Consider the following 27,993-nt stretch of genomic DNA (forward strand, 5'->3'; position numbering starts at 1 on the left):
CCACGTACTGAACAGGGTAGCAGGACACTGTAGGACTACCTGGAGTGTGTTCCGGGGGTCATCGCCCTTGTGGCCAGGTCTATGATCAGGCTTCCTGGTTGATTAGGGTCTGATCAACCAGTCTGTTTCTGATGGTCACACGCAGTCCAACGTACGAGCCACAGCACGGCCGATCTGGAACTAGCTTTAGTAACCTACCCAGTTTCCTCCTGAAGACAACTAGGGACCTACTGGGAATCCCTCGTATTTGTGATGGAGAGCTGTTGAACTGTCCTGGGCCCCGGACACTTATTGTGCCGTATCTTAATGCACTCATGGCACCCCTGTTTTTCATACTGCATCGTCTTCCTATCCTTTTTCTTTAGTTTGGAGTAATCTCTACTTGCAGGTTCTAATTGCCTTCAAGGGATGTCAGTCATGGAAATTCTAGTATCGTCTACAAAGGATGATACGGTACTTGAAGGATACCTGACGGATGCTCTCGAGGCTTGGCCCAGTCCCAGACCAAACCTGTTGGTGGTTCAAGGCCTGATCAACCAGGCTGTTACCTCTGCCCGCAGTCCAACGTACGAACCACAGCCCGGTTGGTAAGGACTGATTAGAGGAACTAATCAAATTCCCTTTTAAGGAGAGCTAAAGGTTTGTTGATAATTTTCCCTATGCGCGGAGTGGGATTGGGGGAATGGGGGAGTTGTTGAAAAGTCGGGAACCTCTGACACTCACGGAGCTCTTCCTTAGTGTACTCGTAAGGCGCCTGCTTGTTGCTTATATTTCTAACTCCTCTTGCTTGTCGCAGCTTTAAACAACAACTCTGTTATACAAGAAGACATAAGAGAGTGTAAAGACAGCTGATCCTTCCAATCATTGTCAGTCTATCTGACTAATAACATCAAATGAATGACTGTGACACTGGAAATACTATATAAATTCAATAGGAGCAGAGCAACAGAACGGGGAGAGGGAAGAGAGAAAGAGAGAAATGGGGGACAAAAGAGGAGGGAAAGGGAAGAGAGGGGCAAGCGGGTGAGAGGCAAGAGGGAGGGAGAGAGGGAGGAGGGAAAGGAGTGTACCTGGAAGAGAAAGATGTGAAAGATGAGAGGATGAACAATACAACAGGAGTGAGGTGGATGTCAAGCAAGTCTCGCCGTTGACTGATGGCTTGACACGTTCCTGTCGCGGCAACGCACAAAAATGAGCTAATGATTAGTTGCGTGGCACTGTGCGTCTTCTGATGCAGGCACGCCAAGCAGGCACGCCTTGCATACACGCCAAGCAACTTCCAGGATGTTGTCGCTGCTGCTGCTGTCAACGTGACCTAAGAACTCTTCTACCATAATGAAGCTGAAGAAATGAGGTATCCTAGCGCTTACTTAATCAATGATACCCAGTACGGATAAGCAATATCTGATACTGAGCACCGGTACACAAATCTTGCTTATTCACTGATACCCACCACAGGTACGCCAGTGGCTGCTTAATGCCTGGTACCTAGGCATTACCCCACAGCTTAATGCCTGGTACCTAGTCATTAGCCCACTGCTTAACTCTTGGTACCTAGGCATTACCCCACTGCTTGATGCCTGGTACCTAGACATTACCCCACTGCTTAATGCCTGGTACCTAGGCATTACCCCACTGCTTAATGCCTGGTACCTAAGCATTACCCCACAGCTTAATGTCTGGTACCTAGTCATTACCCCACTGCTTAATGCCTGGTACCTAGTCATTACCCCACTGCTTAACTGCCTGGTACTTAAGCATTACCCCACTACTTAATGTTTGGCACCTAGGCATTACCCACACTGCTTAATGCCTGGTACCTAAGCATTACCCCACAGCTTAATGTCTGGTACCTAGTCATTACCCCACTGCTTAACTCTTGGTACCTAGGCATTACCCCACTGCCTGATGCCTGATACCTAAACATCCCACTGATTAATGCCTGGTACCTAGGCACTACCCCACTGTTTGATGCCTGGTACCTAGACATTACCCCACTGCTTAATGCCTGGTACCTAGGCATTACCCACTGCTTGATGCCTGGTACCTAGGCATTACCCCACTGCTTAATGCCTGGTACCTAAGCATTACCCCACTACTTAATGTTTGGTACCTAGGCATTACCCCACTGCTTAATGCCGGGTACCTAGGCATTACCCCATTGCTTAATTCCTGGTACCTAGGCATTACCCCACTGCTCAATTCCTAGTATCCATCACACGTACGTCATATCAGAGATGTTTCCTCTGAAACAAAGCAGCAGCAGCATCCACAGAGATGCTGCTGATGCTGGGATCTTAGTTGCCTCTCGTCTCTTGTACTAACAACTTCTAGGAAGAGGATAACCTTCTTAAGTGGCTACAATGCTCTCTCAGAAGTCATCAGTACTCCCAGTCACATTCTTTTATTATTCTTTCCCCTACACTTTATCCTTTTAAAACTCGTCCTGCCTGTTTTTCTCTTTCTTCCCCAGGTAGACGCCAGGTAGATTCTCCTCCTCCTCCTACATTACGCTCAAAAAGGATTCACGTTAATAAGGTATATTCAGAAAGCCTCTACACAGTAATTATGTTTCCACAAGACATCACAGTAATGTTACATTCTCGCTCGCTGCCAACACGACGCCCTCTTTTCCTCTGATAACATAAACAACTTGTCTAAGCTATTATTGGAAATAAATGGTATAAAATACCGACACAGTGGAAATAACAACGTTCCACCCACACAGTGGGCTTTTTCAAGTCACACACGGATCTAGATCCGTGTGTGACTTGAAAAAGCCCACTGTGTGGGTGGAACGTTGTCAATAAAGGATCACATTATACTGCATTTGTGTTTATATTTCCACTAAGCTATTATTATTATTATAATTATCATGGGGAGTGCTAAATCCGTGGGGATTATACAGCGCTTGAAGGGGTAAGGTAGGGGGATGGAAGGTATTCAGGATTAATTCAGGGAACTGTAGTACAAATCCAATTCCATATATCAAGAGCCCTTCACCAGCATCAAGAAACCTCCCTTGAGGGGCTTAGGTTACTATATCAACTTCAAAAAAAGTCATGTCTCACTCTCTCTCTCTCCGTCATCAAGGTGAGCTTCTCCTAGTTGCTTTACGCTGAGACATGTCTTCGTTGTTAACACACACACACACACATACACACACACACACACACACACACACACACATACACACACACACACACACACACATACACACACACACACACATACACACACACACACACACACATACACACACACACATACACACACACACACACACACACACACATACACACACACACACACACACACAAACACACACACACACACACACACACACACATACACACACACACACACATACACACACATACACACACACACACACACATACACACACACACACACACACACACATACACACACACACACACACACACACACACATACACACACACACACACACACACACACACACACACACACACACACACACACACACACAGTATTTTCTAAGACAATATACCTGACAGACTCGTCTGACAGACAGCAAAGTTAACAAGCTGACGAGGCAGGACCCGACAGGACTGACTGCCACACACATGAAATTGGGAACCGAACAGCCACTCGCCTATACGAGCGACTATTTTCGAGCAGTGGTCAGGTTTTAAGGGTTTTCTGTTAATTGTCTGTTTAATCAGGCTGCTGCTGCTGTTGGCGGCCAGCTGGCCCACATATCCATAACAACTTTACCCTTTATGTATCTTGTGTTGTACCAGATGGTTCTCCTGTGTTATGTATCCAGTGCTTCACTCCACTCTTTATTCTCTCCATGTCTAAACAGTCTGAGTTTGTCACCATCCAACATCGTGTTATAGTATTCTGCTGCCCAATGGAAGACTTGGTTGATGTCTTTTTCTTTTCTTTTTTTTCCATGTCTTCTAGCGAGGCGACCTTCATGCTTATTTTGGTGTCGTCCGCAATGCCACGAAGTTGTGATGGATATGTGGGCCAGCGGGCCGCCAGCAGCAACAGCCTGGTTGATCAGACAGGTACCAGATGAAGCAGGAAGTGAAGCAACATTAGAGAAGCTTCCGCATCACTGAGAACAAAAGTATCAGCTGTTCTCTGTTTACATACAATCAAGGTGGAGAGTTTTACAGCCCCAAGACGAGTCTTTGTTAAGTGATTTACTCTCGTGTTTCTTTCTCAACTATTAGTTTTATGTTTGGTTTAGCAATATTGACAAATATTGCAAAACTTGTGCTTTTGGTTTAACAGTATTTTCTGTGCACGACTTTACAAGTTGATAATACAAGATAGTCCTTAATCAGAGAGTTCTTCAGATGGCCTCGATGTGGACCTCCCAGTCATTTGCTATCTGTTTTTTCCTACGTACTCCCATGTATTTGTGTTTTAAGTTCGGTTTAATAAGGACGAAGATAAATATGCTAAAAAGTAACCAAGAAATATACTTAACTCATCCCTGGTGGCACCACAGTAAAACAACACTGACTGAACTCCAATGTACGTGTGCTTTAAGTTTGGTTCAATAAGGACGAAGATATATTAATAAAAACGGGAGAAAACTGAACTAAGAAAAAAAAAAAGAACGACCTTTACCGCACCTCTCTGGAAGAACGGAGAACAATAGGTGGCATCACTATAACATACACTGTCCCTTCCTCGCAAATTATTTCGGGTAACTCTATGCTAACATACACTCACTCTCTCCCTGACTCACTCTCACTTTCTGTCCACATTATAACTTGCAGCGTAGACTGGTGGGTCGGCATGAAGAAGCGCGTTAAGCCGCTAGTCTACAAAGGTTGTCAACCATGATTTATGTGGTCAGACCGTGAGCCGTAATTATCCTGGAGGTTGCTACACACTGACCCCAGCCCTTTCCTTCAATTTCCATTCTCATTCTCTCTCTCTCTCTGCTTACCTTCCCTCTTGATTTCCACATTATTTCTATGCGAAAAAGCCATTGACAACATGCCCATGCACTCAGCCCCGGGCCCAGACTCGTGGAACTCTGTTTTCATTAAGAACTGCAAGAAACCCCTCTCCCGTGCCCTAAGTACACTATGGAGGAGGAGCTTGGACATGGGTGAAATTCCACAGTCACTTAAAACAACGGATATAGCCCCACTCCATAAAGGTGGCAGCAAAGCATTAGCTAAGAACTATAGACCAATAGCTCTGACGTCCCACATCATAAAAATCTTTGAAAGAGTGCTAAGAAGCAGGATCGCAAATCACCTGGATTCCCAAAATCTGCACAATCCAGGGCAACATGGGTTCAGGGCAGGTCCCTCCTGCCTCTCACAACTACTGGATCACTATGATATGGCCTCGGATGCACTGGAAGAAAATCAGAATGCAGATGTAATATACACACTACTAATCATGGGAAGCGCTAAATCCGTAGGGATTATACAGTGTCTATGGAGGGATGGAAGGTATTCAGACTCAATTTGGGGAACTGGAACACAAATCAAGTTCCCCAGATCAAGAGCCCCTCACCAGCGTCAAGGAACCTTCCCTGAGGGGTGAATGTAATATACACAGACTTTGCGAAAGCGTTTGACAAATGCGATCATGGCGTAATAGCGCACAAAATACGTGCTAAAGGAATAACTGGGAAAGTGGGGAGATGGATCTTCAACTTTCTAACAAATCAAACACAAAGAGTAGTGGTCAACAGAGTTAAATCGGAGGCTGCCATAGTGAAGAGCTCTGTTCCACAAGGCACAGTACTCGCCCCCATCTTATTCCTTATCCTCATATCAGACATAGACAGAGATATACACCACAGTACCGTATCATCCTTTGCGGATGATACTAGGATCTGCATGAGGCTGTCATCTGCTGAGGACGCGGTTAACCTCCAAGAAGATATAAACAAAGTTTTCCAGTGGGCAACGGTAAACAATATGATGTTCAATGAGGACAAATTCCAACTACTCCGTTATGGAAAACTGGAGGAGATAATAACTAGAACAGAGTATACTACTGACTCCGGCCATACAATAGAGCGGAAAAATAATGTAAGGGACCTGGGAGTAGTGATGTCTGAGGATCTCACTTTCAAGGATCACAACAGTGCCACGATCGCACGTGCAAAGAAGATGATAGGATGGATAATGAGAACGTTTAAAACGAGAGATGCCAAGCCAATGATGATCCTTTTCAAATCACTTGTTCTCTCTAGGCTGGAATACTGCTATACATTAACATCTCCATTCAAAGAAGGTGAAATTGCAGACCTAGAGAGTGTACAGAGATCCTTTACTGCACGTATAAGTTCTGTCAAGCACCTTAACTACTGGGAACGCTTGGAAGTACTTGACTTGTACTCGTTGGAACGCAGGAGAGAGAGACATATCATAATCTACACTTGGAAAATCCTGGAAGGAATGGTCCCGAATCTGCACACAGAGATCACTCCCTACGAAAGTAAAAGACTGGGCAGGCGATGCAAAATACCCCCAATTAAAAGTAGGGGCGCCATTGGTACACTAAGAGAAAACACCATAAGTGTCCGGGGCCCAAGACTGTTCAACAGCCTCCCATCAAGCATTAGGGGAATTACCAATAAACCCCTGGCTGCCTTCAAGAGAGAGCTAGACAGATACCTAAAGTCAGTGCCGGATCAGCCGGGCTGTGGCTCGTACGTTGGACTGCGTGCAGCCAGCAGTAACAGCCTGGTTGATCAGGCCCTGATCCACCGGGAGGCCTGGTCATGGACCGGGCCGCGGGAGCGTTGATCCCCGAAATAACCTCCAGGTAATTCACTTATTTCTCTCCCTCACTAGTGGCAGTAAGCAAGTTATTCAGGTGCAGGTACACATGCATACAGTTACATAAATTATCATACATAGCAACGTATGTGTTGATTACCTAGGATAACTCTTAAAAAAGTCAGACAAAGTGACTTATTCCCACCGGGGTCCTTGATTACTCAAACCTTGATGATTAAACCTATCCAAGCCACGGCTCTTACCCTAGAGAACAACCCAATACACTACCTTCCACGACCCCCAAAAATTGAGCGCTTCCTCCTTGCCCTTTTCCCTTGCAGTCGTGGAAGCCCTTAAACTTATATCAAGCGGTGAGGCCGTTTGTGTCATCCAGAGCACGGAGTAATGGACGCTCGCCCCTCCGTCAACAAACGGAGCAGGGGAGACTTTATTCTCCTCCCGCTAAACTCAACACAGACAAACTTTAATTCAGTTTAGGCATCTTCAATTCAGTTTAGTGGTGCTGCCTGAGCGGCTAGTTTATTGTGCACCACATGCGCAAATAAACCAGGATCACAAAACTAACACTGGGACTTCATCCGGCTCCACCGGGTATAAAGCAAAAAAAAAAAAAAAAATACTCGTTTCAGATATTACAATTACTTCTTATAACTAATGCATAATGTGCAACTTTAGTACGTACTTATCCCTCGTGAGACGTCTTAGAGAGATGTTACCGCTGTCTTATATTTCTGGACCATCTAAGGATTGTATAAACCTTGGTAATAGATACCGACAAAGTATTCTTAATAATTTAGGTTCTTGACTGAATGTATACAAGTACTGAGGGTTCTCTTTACATTCAAGATCTGCAGTTTCATCTGATTTTTTTTATTTTAATGTCCAGGGTTAGTTTCATCTGAATTAAAAAAGGCTATTAGTACACAGCAATATTCCACTCAAGAGACCCTTCAAGAAGGCTCTGAGAAGTAATCAAGGACCCAGGGCCGAAACGTTTTCTAATAAATATATCTTAGTGTTTGCTTACGTGTATTTCTAAACCACCATCTAAGGAGCATCTTCTACTCGCCACCATCACATTCCTTAATAAAAAAAAAATCCTGGCTCACCTGTGCACTCATTTACTTGTCTGCTATTTTAAGCAACACCGACGGCCAGCAGAGCCTGAGGACAAACACCCAAAAATTCCTGCCAGGTTACATTGTTGCAGTGACGCCACCAGTCCCTCGCAGCCAGTGTTGCTTGCAACACTTGTACTGTCAGTTTGGGTTTGTGAAGTGCGCTCCTGGCAGCGAGTGTGTTGCTCACATGTGTTGTGAGTGTATCTTTCGCGAGGTGTGATGTAGCACAAGGGTGAGATGCCCTCGGCGTGGCAGAACTGTATGACCCTTGCGGATTTAGCGCTTACGTTTTGATGATGATGATAATAATAATAATAATAATAATAATAATAATAATAATGACGACGTCAGAATACACTGGCGTGTTGACATAACGGAGTTCATCGTACGACCTGGCGCGGTACCGCAGTGGCTGCACGCTGCAGGAACCATCCGTCGCCACTTCCTTCGACGCCCTGTACTGCTTCAGTGACGCGAAGGACATCGATTTCTTTGGACTGAGAGAGGAATACACATTGTCCTGCAGGACTCCGGTAGGAGGAAGCGCCACGTAAGTGTGTTTGTCCTTCTTGATGGAGGTCAAAGCCAGTGACCTCCTCCTAGTGTCAACGCTGAGGCGGAGCGTAGCATAGGCAGAGTCTGGTGAGGGAGGGCACACCGCCGCCAGCGAGGCCTTAGGAGCGAAGCAGCTGGTAGGCCTTGAAGTAGGCATCTGTGGAGGTGGGCTGGTAGGCAGCGGAGGGGGAGATTCACACAAGGGCGACATCCTTCCACTTGAGTATTGACTTGACCTCCCACTCGATGAAGGGCGACTCCGTGAGGGAGAGTCTGGGATGGGCGACCTCCTCCTAAACATTGGTGTGAAGGGAGGGGAGGCCTCGGAGGTAGTGGGGGAGGCAGTGATGGGGGGTGGTAACACAGAGACAAAACCCTCATCCACATCACCCAGGCACTCGTCACACCCGTGGCCCTCTTCCCCCTGCCAGGGATGACCCTCTCCTCCCTGCCAACAGCCCACGGGGGGGCTCAGCAGGGTGGTGTGTAGTTGCTGCTTCATACTATACCTTGGAACTTGCTCGCAAGAGCTACGAGCCTTGTATACATTTCAAGAGATGTTCAAGTCACAGGGTCACATACTAGCTAAATGATGATTTTTATCCATAAACCAGTTTTTGCTAAGAAAATATCATTATCTGTAAGAAATGAAACACTAAAATTATTGGTTACTAGACTACTCTGCCCGTACCCTCGTCAGTACCATCCCGGATCCATCCCAGTCAACCCCAATACAACTCCTTACACCCTTTCCCCCATCGCATCCTCCCAGAAATAGTTTCTCATGTAGCGTTCATCCTCACGACCATCCACGAGGATTTCAACGCTTTAGAGAAATGATCCAGAACACGTTTGTTTACTTCTGACTCTTAGTATATATATACGAACCTACTACTGCTGCTGTTTCTGCAACTTCGTTGTATGTCGCTCTGCGCAAGTCGTGAGTTTCCACATGGGATGCCAGCTCAGACTCCTATCTCAACCTGTCCTCCTAAATCCTGTCAGATAATTGCTATTTAAGGCTTGTGTATCAAGTCACCCGTTCGACTTTCTTAGCTACATGGTCACTAAGGCTGCACGTAACCCGTTGCCCACAAGTCAAGAATACTTTAATCCTTGAAATAGGATTTAAAGTAAACTCTTAGCGCGCGCACACATAATATATATATATATATATATATATATATATATATATATATATATATATATATATATATATATATATATATATATATATATATATATATAAGCTGATTATCTGCATAACTGTGTTTATATATAAACAAACATGGCCGCAGCCTCCTCGTTCACACCTTCCAGAGGCACGCACGATAACCTCGCTGGCACAGCTTGAGATTAGAGCATATCAGACTGTCTCAATTGTTTCCTTTCCCATCCTCTACCAGAATATCTTACCTTTTCCAGCATTTTCCTTTCCGTTACCCCAAATCTTCTACATTTTGTACCAGTTTCTTCCCCATTGTCTGTTTAGATATTATCCCTATTTTGGCCTGTCCTAACTAATGTCACTTATGTACTTCATAAATTTGAGCAGATTCCTCCACGTAAGCTATTTCCATTTACTTTTAAAAAATTTGACAATAATGATTATATATATATATATATATATATATATATATATATATATATATATATATATATATATATATATATATATATATATATATATATATATATATATATAAATGCAAAATGCATAAGTGAAACTGTTTTCATGACGGAACCCAAGATGAACTGCCACCAAAAACTTTGAGAAAGCGAAACTATTGTAAAACCGATGTTCACATTTTAGGGTCACTCACACTTGACTCTCAAGTTAGTCAAAATCGTCGTTTTTCCAGCTAAAACTGTCGCTTTTTTTCTAGCCAAAACTATCGTTTTTCCTTTGCAGGGTGCGTCTACCAGACGCTGAACACTACACCGCCACTCCTTACATCCAGCAGCAAGTCACTATACCAACACACCTACGCACTTAGGCTGGAAGCATTTCCTAAGGAAGAAACTATTACAGCTTATCCCTAGCAACATGTGAAGGTGAAGCCTGACAGAGTAACATGTCTCTCTCCTCCACAGTTCCTTGAGCTAAATGACCAACACGGGATTAGCGCTTCGCATCAACAGAATAATATTCCTAGCAACACTAGGTGTTGCAACACTGGGTGAATACTACAGGTGTGTACCAGTTTAAAAGACCGTGTGAGAGGAATTTGTGTTTTGCCCCGAGGGTCGAGATTATTGTGTATCGCCACTCATCCTGTGTGAGAACACACCACCATTAAGGCATACTAGTACATATCAACACAAATAGTTGACACCACATTCACGATATTAACTCCATCCTTGGAGGTTTCAATATACAGGTATCATTACCTTTCCAATAATTCGTATCCAGCAGCAGCAAATCCTGTATATTCTGGTAAAATACTACCAACCTTCGTTATAAAATGTTTAAACAGTTCATAAAGGTTAGTGATATTAACTGTATATTCCTGAACCCTGCTACACTAAGATACAGTACTGGAGAGTGTATTTATCCTTCCAGAACCCTGCTACACTAAGATACAGTACTGGAGAGTGTATTTATCCTTCCAGAACCCTGCTACACTAAGATACAGTACTGGAGAGTGAATTTATCCCTCCTGAACCCTGCTACACTAAAATACAGTACTGGAGAGTGAATTTATCCCTCCTGAACCCTGATACACTAAGATACAGTACTGGAGAGTGTAATTATCCTTCCTGAACCCTGCTACACTAAGATACAGTACTGGAGAGTGTATTTATCCTTCCTGAACCCTGCTACACTAAGATACAGTACTGGAGAGTGTATTTATCCTTCCTGAACCCTGCTACACTAAGATACAGTACTGGAGAGTGTAATTATCCTTCCTGAACCCTGCTACACTAAGATACAGTACTGGAGAGTGAATTTATCCTTCCTGAACCCTGCTACACTAAAATACAGTACTGGAGAGTGAATTTATCCCTCCTGAACCCTGATACACTAAGATACAGTACTGGAGAGTGTAATTATCCTTCCTGAACCCTGCTACACTAAGATACAGTACTGGAGAGTGTAATTATCCTTCCTGAACCCTGCTACACTAAGATACAGTACTGGAGAGTGTAATTATCCTTCCTGAACCCTGCTACACTAAGATACAGTACTGGAGAGTGTAATTATCCTTCCTGAACCCTGCTACACTAAGATACAGTACTGGAGAGTGTATTTCTTCTTCCTGAACTCTGCTACACTAAGATACAGTACTGGAGAGTGTATTTCTTCTTCCTGAACTCTGCTACACTAAGATACAGTACTGGAGAGTGTAATTATCCTTCCTGAACCCTGCTACACTAAGATACAGTACTGGAGAGTGTTTTTATCCTTCCTGAACCCTGCTACACTAAGATACAGTACTGGAGAGTGTAATTATCCTTCCTGAACCCTGCTACACTAAGATACAGTACTGGAGAGTGTTTTTATCCTTCCTGAACCCTGCTACACTAAGATACAGTACTGGAGAGTGTAATTATCCTTCCTGAACCCTGCTACACTAAGATACAGTACTGGAGAGTGTAATTATCCTTCCTGAACCCTGCTACACTAAGATACAGTACTGGAGAGTGTAATTATCCTTCCTGAACCCTGCTACACTAAGATACAGTACTGGAGAGTGTAATTATCCTTCCTGAACCCTGCTACACTAAGATACAGTACTGGAGAGTGTAATTATCCTTCCTGAACCCTGCTACACTAAGATACAGTACTGGAGAGTGTAATTATCCTTCCTGAACTCTGCTACACTAAGATACAGTACTGGAGAGTGTTTTTATCCTTCCTGAACCCTGATACACTAAGATACAGTACTGGAGAGTGTAATTATCCTTCCTGAACTCTGCTACACTAAGATACAGTACTGAAGAGTGTTTTTATCCTTCCTGAACCCTGCTACACTAAGATACAGTACTGAAGAGTGTTTTTATCCTTCCTGAACCCTGCTACACTAAGATACAGTACTGGAGAGTGAATTTATCCTTCCTGAACCCTGATACACTAAGATACAGTACTGAAGAGTGTTTTTATCCTTCCTGAACCCTGCTACACTAAGATACAGTACTGGAGAGTGTATTTCTTCTTCCTGAACCCTGCTACACTAAGATACAGTACTGGAGAGTGAATTTATCCTTCCTGAACCCTGCTACACTAAGATACAGTACTGGAGAGTGTATTTCTTCTTCCTGAACCCTGCTACACTAAGATACAGTACTGGAGAGTGAATTTATCCTTCCTGAACCCTGCTACACTAAGATACAGTACTGGAGAGTGTAATTATCCTTCCTGAACCCTGCTACACCCTAAGATACAGTACTGGAGAGTGTATTTTTCCTTCCTGAACCCTGCTACACCCTAAGATACAGTACTGGAGAGTGTATTTATCCTCTACACACACTCTCTACATTATCATCTTTCCACTCTCTGAGATGCTACATCAACCTGCCAAATATACAGGTAATCTAAACGACCCTTGACCTCCGCACTCTCTACTATTTCCACGTCTTACCAAAAACAAATGTTTCCTCTAACATCTTACTGCAATGTTGTACAGATTCACTCCCTCTTAACACAACTCCCTCATTCAACACCTTTGAATTTTTTAATGTCTTTCCCTAACAATCTACTGCAATGTTTCTCCGAATCTGTTATCTGTTTCTTGAAGTGCCATTTCTTCCAGTTTGTAATACTTCTCTCATTCCTAGTTCTTCTAACAGACGTATACATATTTTTTGCTAGTATTTTGTTTTTATATTTTAAGATTAATGTTCACTACTACAATGTTAATAATATTTCTGGCGGTGAGACTCAATAAGACTCGTTGAATCTGAGAGTACTTTTCAATCTCAGTGGTAATTTAGAGGTCAATTAACTCACCCTGGGTTAATAGTAACCAATCCTGAGTTCTTTCTAAGTTGCGCGACAAGCTGTATGTTTTAACTAAAATAAGTGGTGATCCAGTGAACCAAGATGAATATCTGGTCGATTCCATCGCTCCAAAGTGTGGTTAATGTATACCTCTGATGAGTTCCCAGAGTTTTTCTTCTCCCAGAGCCCGGCCATGGGCCAGACTCGCCTGGTCAACCAGGCTGTTGCTGCTGGTGACCCGATGACTTACATACCCACGAGGCTATTCGTAAATGAATTCCATATTTTACGATTAATCATTAAGGTTCATGTCAAATCTTATGTGTGTACTCACCTAGTCTCACCTATTTGACGTTGCAGGGGTCGATTCCAAGCTCCTGGCCCCACCTCTTCACTGGTCGCTACTAGGTCACTCTCCCTAAGCCGTGAGCTTTATCATACCTCTGCTTAAAGCTATGTATGGATCCTGCCTCCACTACATCGCTTCCCAAACTATTCCACTTACTGACTACTCTGTGGCTGAAGAAATACTTCCAAACATCCCTGTGATTCATCTGTGTCTTCAACTTCCAACTGTGTCCCCACTCTGGAATATCCTGTCTTTGTCCACCTTGTCAATTCCTCTCAGTATTTTGTATGTCGTTATCATGTCCCCCCTATCTCTCCTGTCCTCCAGTGTCGTCAGGTTGATTTCCCTTAACCTCTCCTCGTAGGACATACCACTTAGCTCTGGGACTAGTCTTGTTGCAAACCTTTGCACTTTCTCTAGTTTCTTTACGTGCTTGGCTAGGTGTGGGTTCCAAACTGGTGCCGCATACTCCAATATGGGCCTAACGTACACGGTGTACAGGGTCCTGAACGATTCTTTATTAAGATATCGGAATGCTGTTCTGAGGTATGCTAGGCGCCCATATGCTGCAGCAGTTATTTGGTTGATGTGCGCTTCAGGAGATGTGCCTGGTGTTATACTCACCCAAGATCTTTTTCCTTGAGTGAGGGTTGTAGTCTCTGGCCCCCCTAGACTGTATTCCGTCTGCGGTCTTCTTTGCCCTTCCCCAATCTTCATGACTTTGCACTTGGTGGGGTTGAACTCCAAGAGCCAATTGCTGGACCAGGTCTGCAGCCTGTCCAGATCCCTTTGTAGTTCTCATCAACTTCACGTCATCTGCAAACAGGGACACTTCGGAGTCTATCCCTTCCGTCATGTCGTTCACAAATACCAGAAACAGCACTGGTCCTAGGACTGACCCCTGTGGGACCCCGCTGGTCACAGGTGCCCACTCTGACACCTCGCCACGTACCATGACTCGCTGCTGTCTTCCTGACAAGTACTCCCTGATCCATTGTAGTGCCTTCCCTGTTACCCCTGCTTGGTCCTCCAGTTTTTGCACCAATCTCTTGTGTGGAACTGTGTCAAACGCCTTCTTGCAGTAAAAGAAAATGCAATCCACCCACCCCTCTCTCTCTCTTGTCTTACTGCTGTCACCATGTCATAGAACTCCAGTAGGTTTGTGACACAGGATTTCCCGTCCCTGAAACCATGTTGGCTGCTGTTGATGTGTGTGTGTGTGTGTGTGTGTGTGTGTGTGTGTGTGTGTGTGTGTGTGTGTGTGTGTGTGTGTGTGTGTGTGTGTGTGTGTGTGTGTGTGCGCGCTTGTTTGTTAATCTCTATTATATTTTTTCGTGTAGTTTCTTCTACTGTTGTATTATGTCACCTGGTAGTGACTACTGAATGACACGCGTATTCTTTCTCCCCTCCCTCCTTACTTCTTCCTCCCCTCCCTCCTTACTTCTTCCTCCCCTCCCTCCTTCTTCCTCCCCTCCCTCCTTACTTCTTCCTCCCCTCCCTCCTTACTTCTTCCTCCCCTCCCTCCTTCTTCCTTCCCTCCCTCCTTACTTCTTCCTCCCCTCCCTCCTTACTTCTTCCTCCCCTCCCTCCTTCTTCCTTCCCTCCCTCCTTACTTCTTCCTCCCCTCCCTCCTTACTTCTTCCTCCCCTCCCTCCTTACTTCTTCCTCACCACCCTCCTTCTTCCTCCCCTCCCTCCTTACTTCTTCCTCCCCTCCCTCCTTCTTCCTCCCCTCCCTCCTTACTTCTTCCTCCCCTCCCTCCTTACTTCTTCCTCCCCTCCCTCCTTACTTCTTCCTCCCCTCCCTCCTTACTTCTTCCTCCCCTCCCTCCTTACTTCTTCCTCCCCTCCCTCCTTCTTCCTCCCCTCCCTCCTTACTTCTTCCTCCCCTCCCTCCTTACTTCTTCCTCCCCTCCCTCCTTACTTCTTCCTCCCCTCCCTCCTTACTTCTTCCTCCCCTCCCTCCTTACTTCTTCCTCCCCTCCCTCCTTACTTCTTCCTCCCCTCCCTCCTTCTTCCTCCCCTCCCTCCTTACTTCTTCCTCTCCTCCCTCCTTACTTCTTCCTCCCCACCCACCATACTTCTTCCTCACCTCCCTCCTTACTTCTTCCTCCCCTCCCTCCTTCTTCCTCCCCTCCCTCCTTACTTCTTCCTCTCCTCCCTCCTTACTTCTTCCTCCCCTCCCTCCTTACTTCTTCCTCACCTCCCTCCTTACTTCTTCCTCCCCTCCCTCCTTACTTCTTCCTCCCCTCCCTCCTTACTTCTTCCTCCCCTCCCTCCATCTTCCTCCCCTCCCTCCTTACTTCTTCCTCCCCTCCCTCCTTACTTCTTCCTCCCCTCCCTCCTTACTTCTTCCTCCCCTCCCTCCTTACTTCTTCCTCCCCTCCCTCCTTACTTCTTCCTCCCCTCCCTCCTTACTTCTTCCTCCCCTCCCTCCTTACTTCTTCCTCCCCTCCCTCCTTACTTCTTCCTCCCCTCCCTCCTTACTTCTTCCTCCCCTCCCTCCTTCTTCCTCCCCTCCCTCCTTACTTCTTCCTCTCCTCCCTCCTTACTTCTTCCTCACCTCCCTCCTTACTTCTTCCTCCCCTCCCTCCTTCTTCCTCCCCTCCCTCCTTACTTCTTCCTCTCCTCCCTCCTTACTTCTTCCTCCCCTCCCTCCTTACTTCTTCCTCACCTCCCTCCTTACTTCTTCCTCCCCTCCCTCCTTCTTCCTCCCCTCCCTCCTTACTTCTTCCTCCCCTCCCTCCTTACTTCTTCCTCCCCTCCCTCCTTACTTCTTCCTCCCCTCCCACCTTATTTCTTCCTCCCCTCCCTCCTTACTTCTTCCTCCCCTTCCTCCTTACTTCTTCCTCCCCTCCCTCCTTACTTCTTCCTCCCCTCCCTCCTTACTTCTTCCTCCCCTCCCTCCTTACTTCTTCCTCCCCTCCCTCCTTACTTCTTCCTCCCCTCCCTCCTTACTTCTTCCTCCCCTCCCTCCTTACTCATTCCTCCCCTCCCTCCTTACTTCTTCCTCCCCTCCCTCCTTACTTCTTCCTCCCCTCCCTCCTTACGTCTTCCTCCCCTCCCTCCTTACTTCTTCCTTCCCTCCCTCCTTACTTCTTCCTCCCCTCCCTCCTTACTTCTTCCTCCCCTCCCTCCTTACGTCTTCCTCCCCTCCCTCCTTACTTCTTCCTCCCCTCCCTCCTTACTTCTTCCTCCCCTCCCTCCTTACTTCTTCCTCCCCTCCCTCCTTACTTCTTCCTCCCCTCCCTCCTTACGTCTTCCTCCCCTCCCTCCTTACTTCTTCCTCCCCTTCCTCCTTACTCATTCCTCCCCTCCCTCCTTACTTCTTCCTCCCCTCCCTCCTTACTTCCTCCTCCCCTCCCTCCTTCTTCCTTCCCTCCCTCCTTACTTCTTCCTCCCCTCCCTCCTTACGTCTTCCTCCCCTCCCTCCTTACTTCTTCCTCCCCTCCCGCCTTACTCTTTCCTCCCCTCCCTCCTTACTTCTTCCTCCCCTCCCTCCTTACTCCTTCCCCCCTTTACTTCTTCCTCCCCTCCCTCCTTACTTATTCCTCCCCTCCCTCCTTACTTCTTCCTCCCCTCCCTCCTTACGTTTTCCTCCCCTCCCTCCTTACTTCTTCCTCCCCTCCCTCCTTACTTCCTCCCCTCCCTCCTTACTTCTTCCTCCCCTCCCTCCTTACGTCTTCCTCCCCTCCCTCCTTACTTCTTCCTCCCCTCCCTCCTTACTTCTTCCTCCCCTCACTCCTTCCTCCGTGCCCCCTTTACTTCTTCCTCCCCTCCCTCCTTACTTCTTCCTCCCCTCCCTCCTTACGTCTTCCTCCCCTCCCTCCTTACGTCTTCCACCCCTCCCTCCTTACTTCTTCCTCCCCTCCCTCCTTACGTCTTCCTCCCCTCCCTCCTTACGTCTTCCTCCCCTCCCTCCTTACTTCTTCCTCCCCACCCTCCTTACTCTTTCCTCCCCTCCCACCATACTTCTTCCTCCCCTCCCTCCTTACGTCTTCCTCCCCTCCCTCCTTACTTCTTCCTCCCCTCCCTCCTTACGTCTTCCTCCCCTCCCTCCTTACTTCTTCCTCCCCTCCCTCCTTACGTCTTCCTCCCCTCCCTCCTTACGTCTTCCTCCCCTCCCTCCTTACTTCTTCCTCCCCTCCCTCCTTACTCTTTCCTCCCCTCCCTCCTTACTTCTTCCTCCCCTCCCTCCGTACTCCTTCCCCCCTTTACTTCTTCCTCCCCTCCCTCCCTTCCTTCCCCGAAGGAAAACAAACATGACCTCACAAGCCAAGACAACGACGTCACCTGTCACCTGTTACGTCACTGGGCGCTGACAGCAACAGCCTGGTATGTAGGGACGTGATATCCAGGATATGGACACGGACACGTACGCACGCGCACGCACAAACACACACACGGACACGCACGTGCACCCCCCCTTCCCTGGTTCGTGAATCCTCAAACTAGCAGTTCTCACCTCCCCTCCCCTCCCCTGGTAACCATTCTCCCACATATTATTATTATTATAATCAAGGGGGAAGCGCTAAACCCGGAGGATTGTACAGCGCCTGGGGGGGATGTGGAAGGCATTCAGGCTTAATTCGGGGAACTGGAGCACAGATCCAATTCCCTAAATCAAGAGCCCTTCACCAACATCAAGGAACCTTCCTTGAGGGGATTCTCCCACATAAAGACAATCGTGCAGATTTCAACGATTACCAAACCTGGCAGCAGATTTTCATTAATTTTCCTTAAACGTGGTTTAATACACATTTTAAGAAGCCTATATAACAAGCCCTAACCTAATCAAACTTGAAAAGAAAATTAACATTTGTAATTGCACTTTACAGCGAACGTTCAAAAACTGACGTTGTATACTGCTTTATAAAATCAACAAATTAAGATCAGTTGCTACAGTAGAGTAAACCAGATGATACCTTCATGTGGTTTAAAAAAACGGCAGCAAATACGTGTTTATTAAAAAAGGTTTCGTTCATCTGACGTTAATTAAGTTCCAGGAATGTCTCAACGTTGATCAAGGTCCTTGGATATTATATATATATATATATATATATATATATATATATATATATATATATATATATATATATATGTATATATATATATAATAATTAATATGGGAAGCGCTAAATCGGCATGTGTCACACCGGTCTGCAATATTTAAGGAACAAGCGGCGAATCTTTCGTAATTCTGCGTCAATTTTTAAGATATCCTCTTTAATACCGAGCCGATTCCTCAAGCACTACTTACAGAAAATTCCTGTTTTCACGTCATTTTGGTTAATAGGTCAGACTGTATTACACATCAACCAATTAATTAAACCACAACGCTAATATAAGAAATGTTACTCAGAGGGGATATTATTTTTTTTTTTTGGAAACGAGAACAGAAAACGGGAACCCGGGAGCGCACCCTGCAAGAGTCAAATATTTACTGTTTAAGATTCGTTTTAAGTCACTCATTAAGGGTATATACACAGAGAGGTGTATATCTCTCTGTGTATATACACTGAGTTTACTTTAATCTCTATTTTGGGGTTACAATATTCTTGACCAGTGTTAAACAGACTGAATGCAGCCTTAATGAACTTCGCGTAGTTGATAAGCTTTAAACTCGATTAAATAGCCATCACCCACCCGGCTGTCTTAGACACAGTGAAACACTGACTTTAACAAGAAGGATGGACGGCATCTTTGGTAATGTGCAATACAGTCCATTATCGACGTCATTTAAATACATCAGGAGAGAACCGGTTCTAAGACGGACCCCTGTGGCACACCTCTTACGTCACGCCATAATGATGCATTTGCATTAAGGACTAGCTTCTTGGCCCTAATCCCTGTGATGAACTGGACACGTGTGCAACATCTGGGTAATACACAAATAACTCGCACATAGAGAGAGGAGCTTACAACGACTTTTCGGTCCGACTTGGACCATTTACAAAATCCAAGTCGGACCGAAACGTCGTCGTAAGCTCCTCTCTCCTACGTGCGGGTTATTTGTGTACTGTTCCAGTCACGGTATTGTGCCTTTTTGTTCTTAACTTCTGGGAACCTTTATTTTGTAGAACTTTCGCCAGCCAGTGACTTTATCGATACATGGACATTAACGGAAGACAGATGAGGTAATCAGTCCCTCAGCCTAGGAGGAGGTGTTGAGCACCGTAATCCTGATGAATCTCCTGAATCTCCTCCCGATTTCCTAATCCATTTATCCAAGCTCCTTATCTCCAATCCCTAGCTCTCAGCCCATTGTCCTTACCTAGAGGAGTATACCTGGAGGGGGTTCGGGGGTCAACGCCCCTGCGGCCCGGTCCGTGACTCCTAGCTCCTTCCCCCTATTCCCTAGCTCATAACCCTAATCCCTAGTTCCTTATCCCCAATCCCTAGCAAATTCACTTAATTTCTAGCACCTAGCCCCTTGTTCCTAATACCTTTGCACCTAGCCCCTTGTTCCTAATACCTTACTCCTTGCGCCTTGTCACCAATCCCTGCCTCCTAGTGCTTATAGTAATAGATCTGGCTGTACCGGGTCTGCTTAAAGGTCACCGATTCCTTGATGGGTCTGTTTCAAGGTTACTGATTCCCTGATGGGTCTGTTTCAAGGTTACTGATTCTTTGATGGGTCTGTTTCAAGGTTACTGATTCCTTGATGGATCTGTTTCAGGACGACTTAGGTCTTAATTAAACACAAGCGACACCTCAAACATTATCTTTGTAACTTCAAATCTGCACTTCTCAGGGAGACACACGCTAGTGTGCACCTCTCAGGGAGACACACGCTAGTGTGCACCTCTCTGGGAGACACACTAGTGTGCACCTCTCAGAGAGACACACGCTAGTGTGCACCTCTCAGGGAGACACACGCTAGTGTGCACCTCTCAGGGAGACACACGCTAGTGTGCACCTCTCTGGGAGACACGCTAGTGTGCACCTCTCAGAGAGACACACGCTAGTGTGCACCTCTCAGGGAGACACGCTAGTGTGCACCTCTCAGGGAGACACACGCTAGTGTGCACCTCTCATGGAGACACACGCTAGTGTGCACCTCTCAGGGAGACACACGCTAGTGTGCACCTCTCAGGGAGACACGCTAGTGTGCACCTCTCAGAGAGACACACGCTAGTGTGCACCTCTCAGGAAGACACACGCTAGTGTGCACCTCTCAGGGAGAAACACACGCTAGTGTGCACCTCTCAGGGAGACACGCTAGTGTGCACCTCTCAGGGAGACACGCTAGTTTGCACCTCTCAGGGAGACACACGCTAATGTATACCTCTCAGGGAGACACACGCTAGTGTGCACCTCGCAGGGAGACACGCTAGTGTGCACCTCTCAGGGAGACACACGCTAGTGTGCACCTCTCAGGGAGGCACACGCTAGTGTGCACCTCTCAGGGAGACACGTTAGTGTGCACCTCTCAGGGAGACACACGCTAGTGTGCACCTCTCAGGGAGACACACGCTAGTGTGCACCTCTCAGGGAGACACACGCCAGTGTGCACCTCTCAGGGAGACATGCTAGTGTGCACCTCTCAGGGAGACACACGCTAGTGTGCACCTCTCAGGGAGACACACGCTAGTGTGCACCTCTCAGGGAGACACACACGCTAGTGTGCACCTCTCAGGGAGACACACGCCAGTGTGCACCTCTCAGGGAGACACACGCTAGTGTGCACTTCTCAGGGAGACACACGCTAGTGTGCACCTCTCAGTGAGACACACGCTAGTGTGCACTTCTCAGGGAGAAACACACGGTAGTGTGCACCTCTCAGGGAGACATAGGCGCCAGTAGTGCATGGGAGACCCACGCTAGTGTGCACCTCTCCGGGAGACACACGCTAGTGTGCACCTCTCAGGAAGACACGCTAGTGTGCACCTCTCAGGGAGACACACGCTAGTGTGCACCTCTCAGGGAGACACACGCTAGTGTGCACCTCTCAGGGAGACACACGCTAGTGTGCACCTCTCAGGGAGACACACGCTAGTGTGCACCTCTCAGGGAGACACACGCTAGTGTGCACCTCTCAGGGAGACACACGCTAGTGTGCACCTCTCAGGGAGACACACGCTAGTGTGCACCTCTCAGGGAGACACACACTAGTGAGCACCTCTCAGGGAGACACACGCTAGTGTGCACCTCTCAGGGAGACACACGCTAGTGTGCACCTCTCAGGGAGACACGCTAGTGTGCACCTCTCAGGGAGACACACGCTAGTGTGGACCTCTCAGGGAGACACACGCTAGTGTCCTCCTCTCAGGGAGACACGCTAGTGTGCACCTCTCAGGGAGACACGCTAGTGTGCACCTCTCAGGGAGACACACGCTAGTGTGCACCTCTCAGGGAGGCACGCTAGTGTGCACCTCTCAGGGAGACACGCTAGTTTGCACCTCTCAGGGAGACACGCTAGTGTGCACCTCTCAGGGAGACACACGCTAGTGTACACCTCTCAGGGAGACACACGCTAGTGTGCACCTCTCAGGGAGACACACGCTAGTGTGCACCTCTCCGGGAGACACACGCTAGTGTGCACCTCTCAGGGAGACACGCTAGTGTGCACCTCTCAGGGAGACACACGCTAGTGTGCACCTCTCAGGGAGACACACGCTAGTGTGCACCTCTCAGGGAGACACGCTAGTGTGCACCTCTCAGGGAGACACACGCTAGTGTGCACCTCTCAGGGAGACACACGCTAGTGTGCACCTCTCAGGGAGACACACGCTAGTGTGCATCTCTCAGGGAGACACACGCTAGTGTGCATCTCTCAGGGAGACACACGCTAGTGTGCACCTCTCAGGGAGACACACGCTAGTGTGCACCTCTCAGGGAGACACACGCTAGTGTGCACCTCTCAGGGAGACACACGCTAGTGTGCGCCTCTCAGGGAGACACACGCTAGTGTGCACCTCTCAGGGAGACACACGCTAGTGTGCACCTCTCAGGGAGACACACGCTAGTGAGCACCTCTCAGGGAGACACACGCTAGTGTGCACCTCTCAGGGAGACACACGCTAGTGTGCACCTCTCAGGGAGATACGCTAGTGTGCACCTCTCAGGGAGACACACGCTAGTGTGCACCTCTCAGGGAGACACACGCTAGTGTCCTCCTCTCAGGGAGACACGCTAGTGTGCACCTCTCAGGGAGACACGCTAGTGTGCACCTCTCATGGAGACACACGCTAGTGTGCACCTCTCAGGGAGGCACGCTAGTGTGCACCTCTCAGGGAGACACGCTAGTTTGCACGTCTCAGGGAGGCACGCTAGTGTGCACCTCTCAGGGAGACACGCTAGTTTGCACCTCTCAGGGAGACACGCTAGTGTGCACCTCTCAGGGAGACACACGCTAGTGTACACCTCTCAGGGAGACACACGCTAGTGTGCACCTCTCAGGGAGACACACGCTAGTGTGCACCTCTCCGGGAGACACACGCTAGTGTGCACCTCTCAGGGAGACACGCTAGTGTGCACCTCTCAGGGAGACACACGCTAGTGTGCACCTCTCAGGGAGACACACGCTAGTGTGCACCTCTCAGGGAGACACGCTAGTGTGCACCTCTCAGGGAGACACACGCTAGTGTGCACCTCTCAGGGAGACACACGCTAGTGTGCACCTCTCAGGGAGACACACGCTAGTGTGCATCTCTCAGGGAGACACACGCTAGTGTGCATCTCTCAGGGAGACACACGCTAGTGTGCACCTCTCAGGGAGACACACGCTAGTGTGCACCTCTCAGGGAGACACACGCTAGTGTGCACCTCTCAGGGAGACACACGCTAGTGTGCGCCTCTCAGGGAGACACACGCTAGTGTGCACCTCTCAGGGAGACACACGCTAGTGTGCACCTCTCAGGGAGACACACGCTAGTGAGCACCTCTCAGGGAGACACACGCTAGTGTGCACCTCTCAGGGAGACACACGCTAGTGTGCACCTCTCAGGGAGATACGCTAGTGTGCACCTCTCAGGGAGACACACGCTAGTGTGCACCTCTCAGGGAGACACACGCTAGTGTGCACCTCTCAGGGAGACACACGCTAGTGAGCACCTCTCAGGGAGACACACGCTAGTGTGCACCTCTCAGGGAGACACACGCTAGTGTGCACCTCTCAGGGAGATACGCTAGTGTGCACCTCTCAGGGAGACACACGCTAGTGTGCACCTCTCAGGGAGACACACGCTAGTGTCCTCCTCTCAGGGAGACACGCTAGTGTGCACCTCTCAGGGAGACACGCTAGTGTGCACCTCTCATGGAGACACACGCTAGTGTGCACCTCTCAGGGAGGCACGCTAGTGTGCACCTCTCAGGGAGACACGCTAGTTTGCACGTCTCAGGGAGACACGCTAGTGTGCACCTCTCAGGGAGACACACGCTAGTGTACACCTCTCAGGGAGACACACGCTAGTGTGCACCTCTCAGGGAGACACACGCTAGTGTGCACCTCTCAGGGAGACACACGCTAGTGTGCACCTCTCAGGGAGACACGCTAGTGTGCACCTCTCAGGGAGACACACGCTAGTGTGCACCTCTCAGGGAGACACACGCTAGTGTGCACCTCTCAGGGAGACACGCTAGTGTGCACCTCTCAGGGAGACACACGCTAGTGTGCACCTCTCAGGGAGACACACGCTAGTGTGCACCTCTCAGGGAGACACACGCTAGTGTGCATCTCTCAGGGAGACACACGCTAGTGTGCATCTCTCAGGGAGACACACGCTAGTGTGCACCTCTCAGGGAGACACACGCTAGTGTGCACCTCTCAGGGAGACACACGCTAGTGTGCACCTCTCAGGGAGACACGCTAGTGTGCACCTCTCAGGGAGACACACGCTAGTGTGCACCTCTCAGGGAGACACACGCTAGTGTCCTCCTCTCAGGGAGACACGCTAGTGTGCACCTCTCAGGGAGACACACGCTAGTGTGCACCTCTCAGGGAGACACACGCTAGTGTGCACCTCTCAGGGAGACACGCTAGTGTGCACCTCTCACGGAGACACGCTAGTGTGCACCTCTCAGGGAGACACACGCTAGTGTGCACCTCTCAGGGAGACACACGCTAGTGTGCACCTCTTAGGGAGACACACACGCTAGTATGCACCTCTCAGGGAGACACACACGCTAGTGTGCACCTCTCAGGGAGACACACACGCTAGTGTGCAACTCTCAGGGAGACACACGTTAGTGTGCACTTCTCAGGGAGACACGCTAGTGTGCACTTCTCAGGGAGAAACACACGCTAGTGTGCACCTCTCAGGGAGACACACACGCTAGTGTGCACTTCTCAGGGATAAACACACGCTAGTGTGTGCACCTCTCAGGGAGACACACACGCTAGTGTGCACTTCTCAGGGAGACACACGCGTCTGCACTTCTCAGGGAGACACACGCTAGTGTGCACTTCTCAGGGAGACACACGCTAGTGTGCACTTCTCAGGGAGACACACGCTAGTCTGCACTTCTCAGGGAGACACACACGCTAGTCTGCACCTCTCAGGGAGACACACGATAGTGTGCACTTCTCATGGAGACACACGCTAGAAAAAACGCTTAAAACTGTGCCTAAGTAAAAAAAAGAGATAATGTGTTTCCGTTAAGTTTAGCACCTTTCTGTTTCTCTGAAGTTGACCTGCAGATTGTTTTGGAGCTCGTGGAAGCCCGAGCTCAGACTAGGCCTTATTCATAGCCCGAGCCATATTATAAAATTCTTTGAAAATCATTTAACTTTAAATCACGTTATTACCGCTGCTAGTACTACTACTACTACTACTGCTACTACTACTACTACTACTATTACTACTACTACTACTTCAAATACTCCTACTAATAATATTCATTGTATAACCCAACGTTAAAGCCTTAGTGGTCATACAGATTACTTTACGTAACAATTGAACACTCAAGATACGCTGTATATCTGAACTCTTCAGCAAGATGAGTATCACTTTCATCGTTCAAAATTAATATCGTATTGGACTGCTTGTCTCAGCCAGTAACACTGTGTTGTGTATCCCAAGCTCGCACGTGTAACACACACACACACACACACACACACACACACACACACACACACACACACACACACACATACACACACACACACACACACACACACACACACACACAAAACAACGTTTCCTTTTAATATATACTACACTCTTCAAAGTACCACATAATTATACGAGGTTCACTTTACCACATTACACGAGGTTCACCGTACATTACACGAGGTTCATCGTACATTACACGAGGTTCACTGTGCCATATTACAAGAGGTTCATTGTACCACATTACAAGAGGTTCAATGTACCACATTACAAGAGGTTCATTGTACCACATTACAAGAGGTTCAATGTACCACATTACAAGAGGTTCATTGTACCACATTACAAGAGGTTCAATGTACCACATTACAAGAGGTTCAATGTACCACATTACAAGAGGTTCATTGTACTACATTACAAGAGGGTCACTGTACCACATTACACGAGTTTCACTGTAAATACATTACACGAGGTTTACTAATAAATCAGACGAGGTTCAATACATAACACGAGGTCACTGTTATACATTACATGACTTTCACTAATACATTACACGAGGGTCACTGTACCACTTTACACAAGGTTTACTGTAATACATTACAGCAGCTTCAATGTACCACAAGATCACACGAGGTTTACTAATATATTACACGAGGTTCGTTGTAATACATTACAAGAGGTTCACTGTAAATAATTACACCCATACACTTCAAGGAACAACAATCTTGAGTATTGTATATATCGTAAAATGAGTGAGCGATTTGAAAAATATTTAAAACTAAACCAAAATCTGGTCCTTAATCTGTCAAAGGTTGGACTGGTAAGTAAGCAACTGCTCAGAGAGACCTTCGGTTTTATGACCAGTCTCCAGTTTAGCGGGTCATCACGTGCCGTGCTGGAAACACTTGTCCTGTTTCTTAACGCATGTTTTACCATCAACACTTCAGCAATACAAGTGTAGTTCCCAGTGTGATAGCACTTTTCTCCTCACCCCTTACGTTATGTGTGTTACTTTAACAGGTACGACAATCCACCGAAATGCCTAGGCATGCTAATGGCCTTCTTTGTAATTAATATTTTATAATATGTAAACCCCACATTGTAATCTTTACAGAGAAATAAACATTTCAATTTCAATTGCACATAGGTGTTATGATCACACGGGTGTTACAGGTCACTCGGATGATACAGGTCACGCGGGTGTTACGGGTCACATACGTGTTACAGGCTACCCAGGTGTTCATCTTCAGCCTTGTAGTCCTAGATTAAGAAGATCTACCCTCACAACAATGCTAAGCAGTTAATTCCTCCAGAGTACAGCATCTAGTAGGAGACTACTGAGTCCTTCCTGAGTTGCTCCGCACCTTATAATCTTATTGGAAGTTTTCAAGGTGTTGTGAGAGACAGGAGAGGATAGGGCCGTCCCCACCGGTGTGTGTAGTGGCCCTACATTGAGACGAGTGTCGTACCTCCCATCTTCTGACACACAAACACGCACACCCACCACCACTCTCACCCGCTCTGAGGATCAACTGAGATCCACAACACAAGCTTAAGGTGCCGTACTGTTGTTGACTGAGTCCCCACCTCTCCGGCCTCTCACGAAGCTCACCGCAATATTTCGTTCGCCACCCCAAAGTTTCGCTCGCCAACTCACACGCCCCCTCCCCACAAAATACGCGGAAATAAAGATATCCAATCACAAGTAATTGCTGTGTTCGACAAATAAAAGTATACCATCAAAACGCCTACGTCTTTGTTCAACTGTGATATAAAACTGATTAACCATAAATAAGTGACATTTCCTAGTGTAGAATTCCTCTTTGTTTACTGGTGAGGAAGCAAGACGCTCTCCGCCTCTCGGCCAGCCACTCACAACAGGTCCTGAGGGACGCCTGGACCAATGGAAACCTACGGTGTAAGGAAGAGGCGACCAATGGGCGAGCGTGCTGAGCAAGGCGGCCTCGGGGCCAAAACAGGACTGCCTAGCTCGCGTTCTCTGCTCTTCAGACACGCTGCAAAAACACGCAACAATTATTTTTATCTACGGAATCAAATTCTAATATTATTTTTGTTCCTTATTTAATGCGATGAGATATGCTTCCCGGATGTTTTATTCTCCAGTCAGCGGGTTAGATGGAACGGATTGTGGAATGCTGGGGAATAGTGGGGTAGAGGGATAGGAGCCCGGGGAGAGTGGGAGG

At 47.4% G+C, this 27,993-nt stretch overlaps 1 protein-coding gene and 1 long non-coding RNA gene across 3 annotated transcripts in view; both read right to left on the reverse strand.

Moving 5' to 3' along the window:
* Positions 1 to 27,993, reverse strand: part of LOC128691137 (ras GTPase-activating protein raskol) — a 791,339-nt gene that overhangs the window by 540,500 nt on the left and 222,846 nt on the right. The gene's annotated exons all lie outside the window — the stretch shown is intronic.
* LOC138853283 (uncharacterized) lies at positions 8,693 to 27,408 on the reverse strand. The gene is made up of 2 exons (XR_011392488.1): positions 27,259 to 27,408; positions 8,693 to 9,087 (listed from the first exon to the last, which is right to left on the reverse strand). It is a non-coding gene; the product is annotated as an uncharacterized lncRNA (long non-coding RNA).

The sequence above is a fragment of the Cherax quadricarinatus genome, chromosome 27, assembly GCF_038502225.1.
Source record: "Cherax quadricarinatus isolate ZL_2023a chromosome 27, ASM3850222v1, whole genome shotgun sequence".
Lineage (NCBI taxonomy): Eukaryota > Metazoa > Arthropoda > Malacostraca > Decapoda > Parastacidae > Cherax > Cherax quadricarinatus.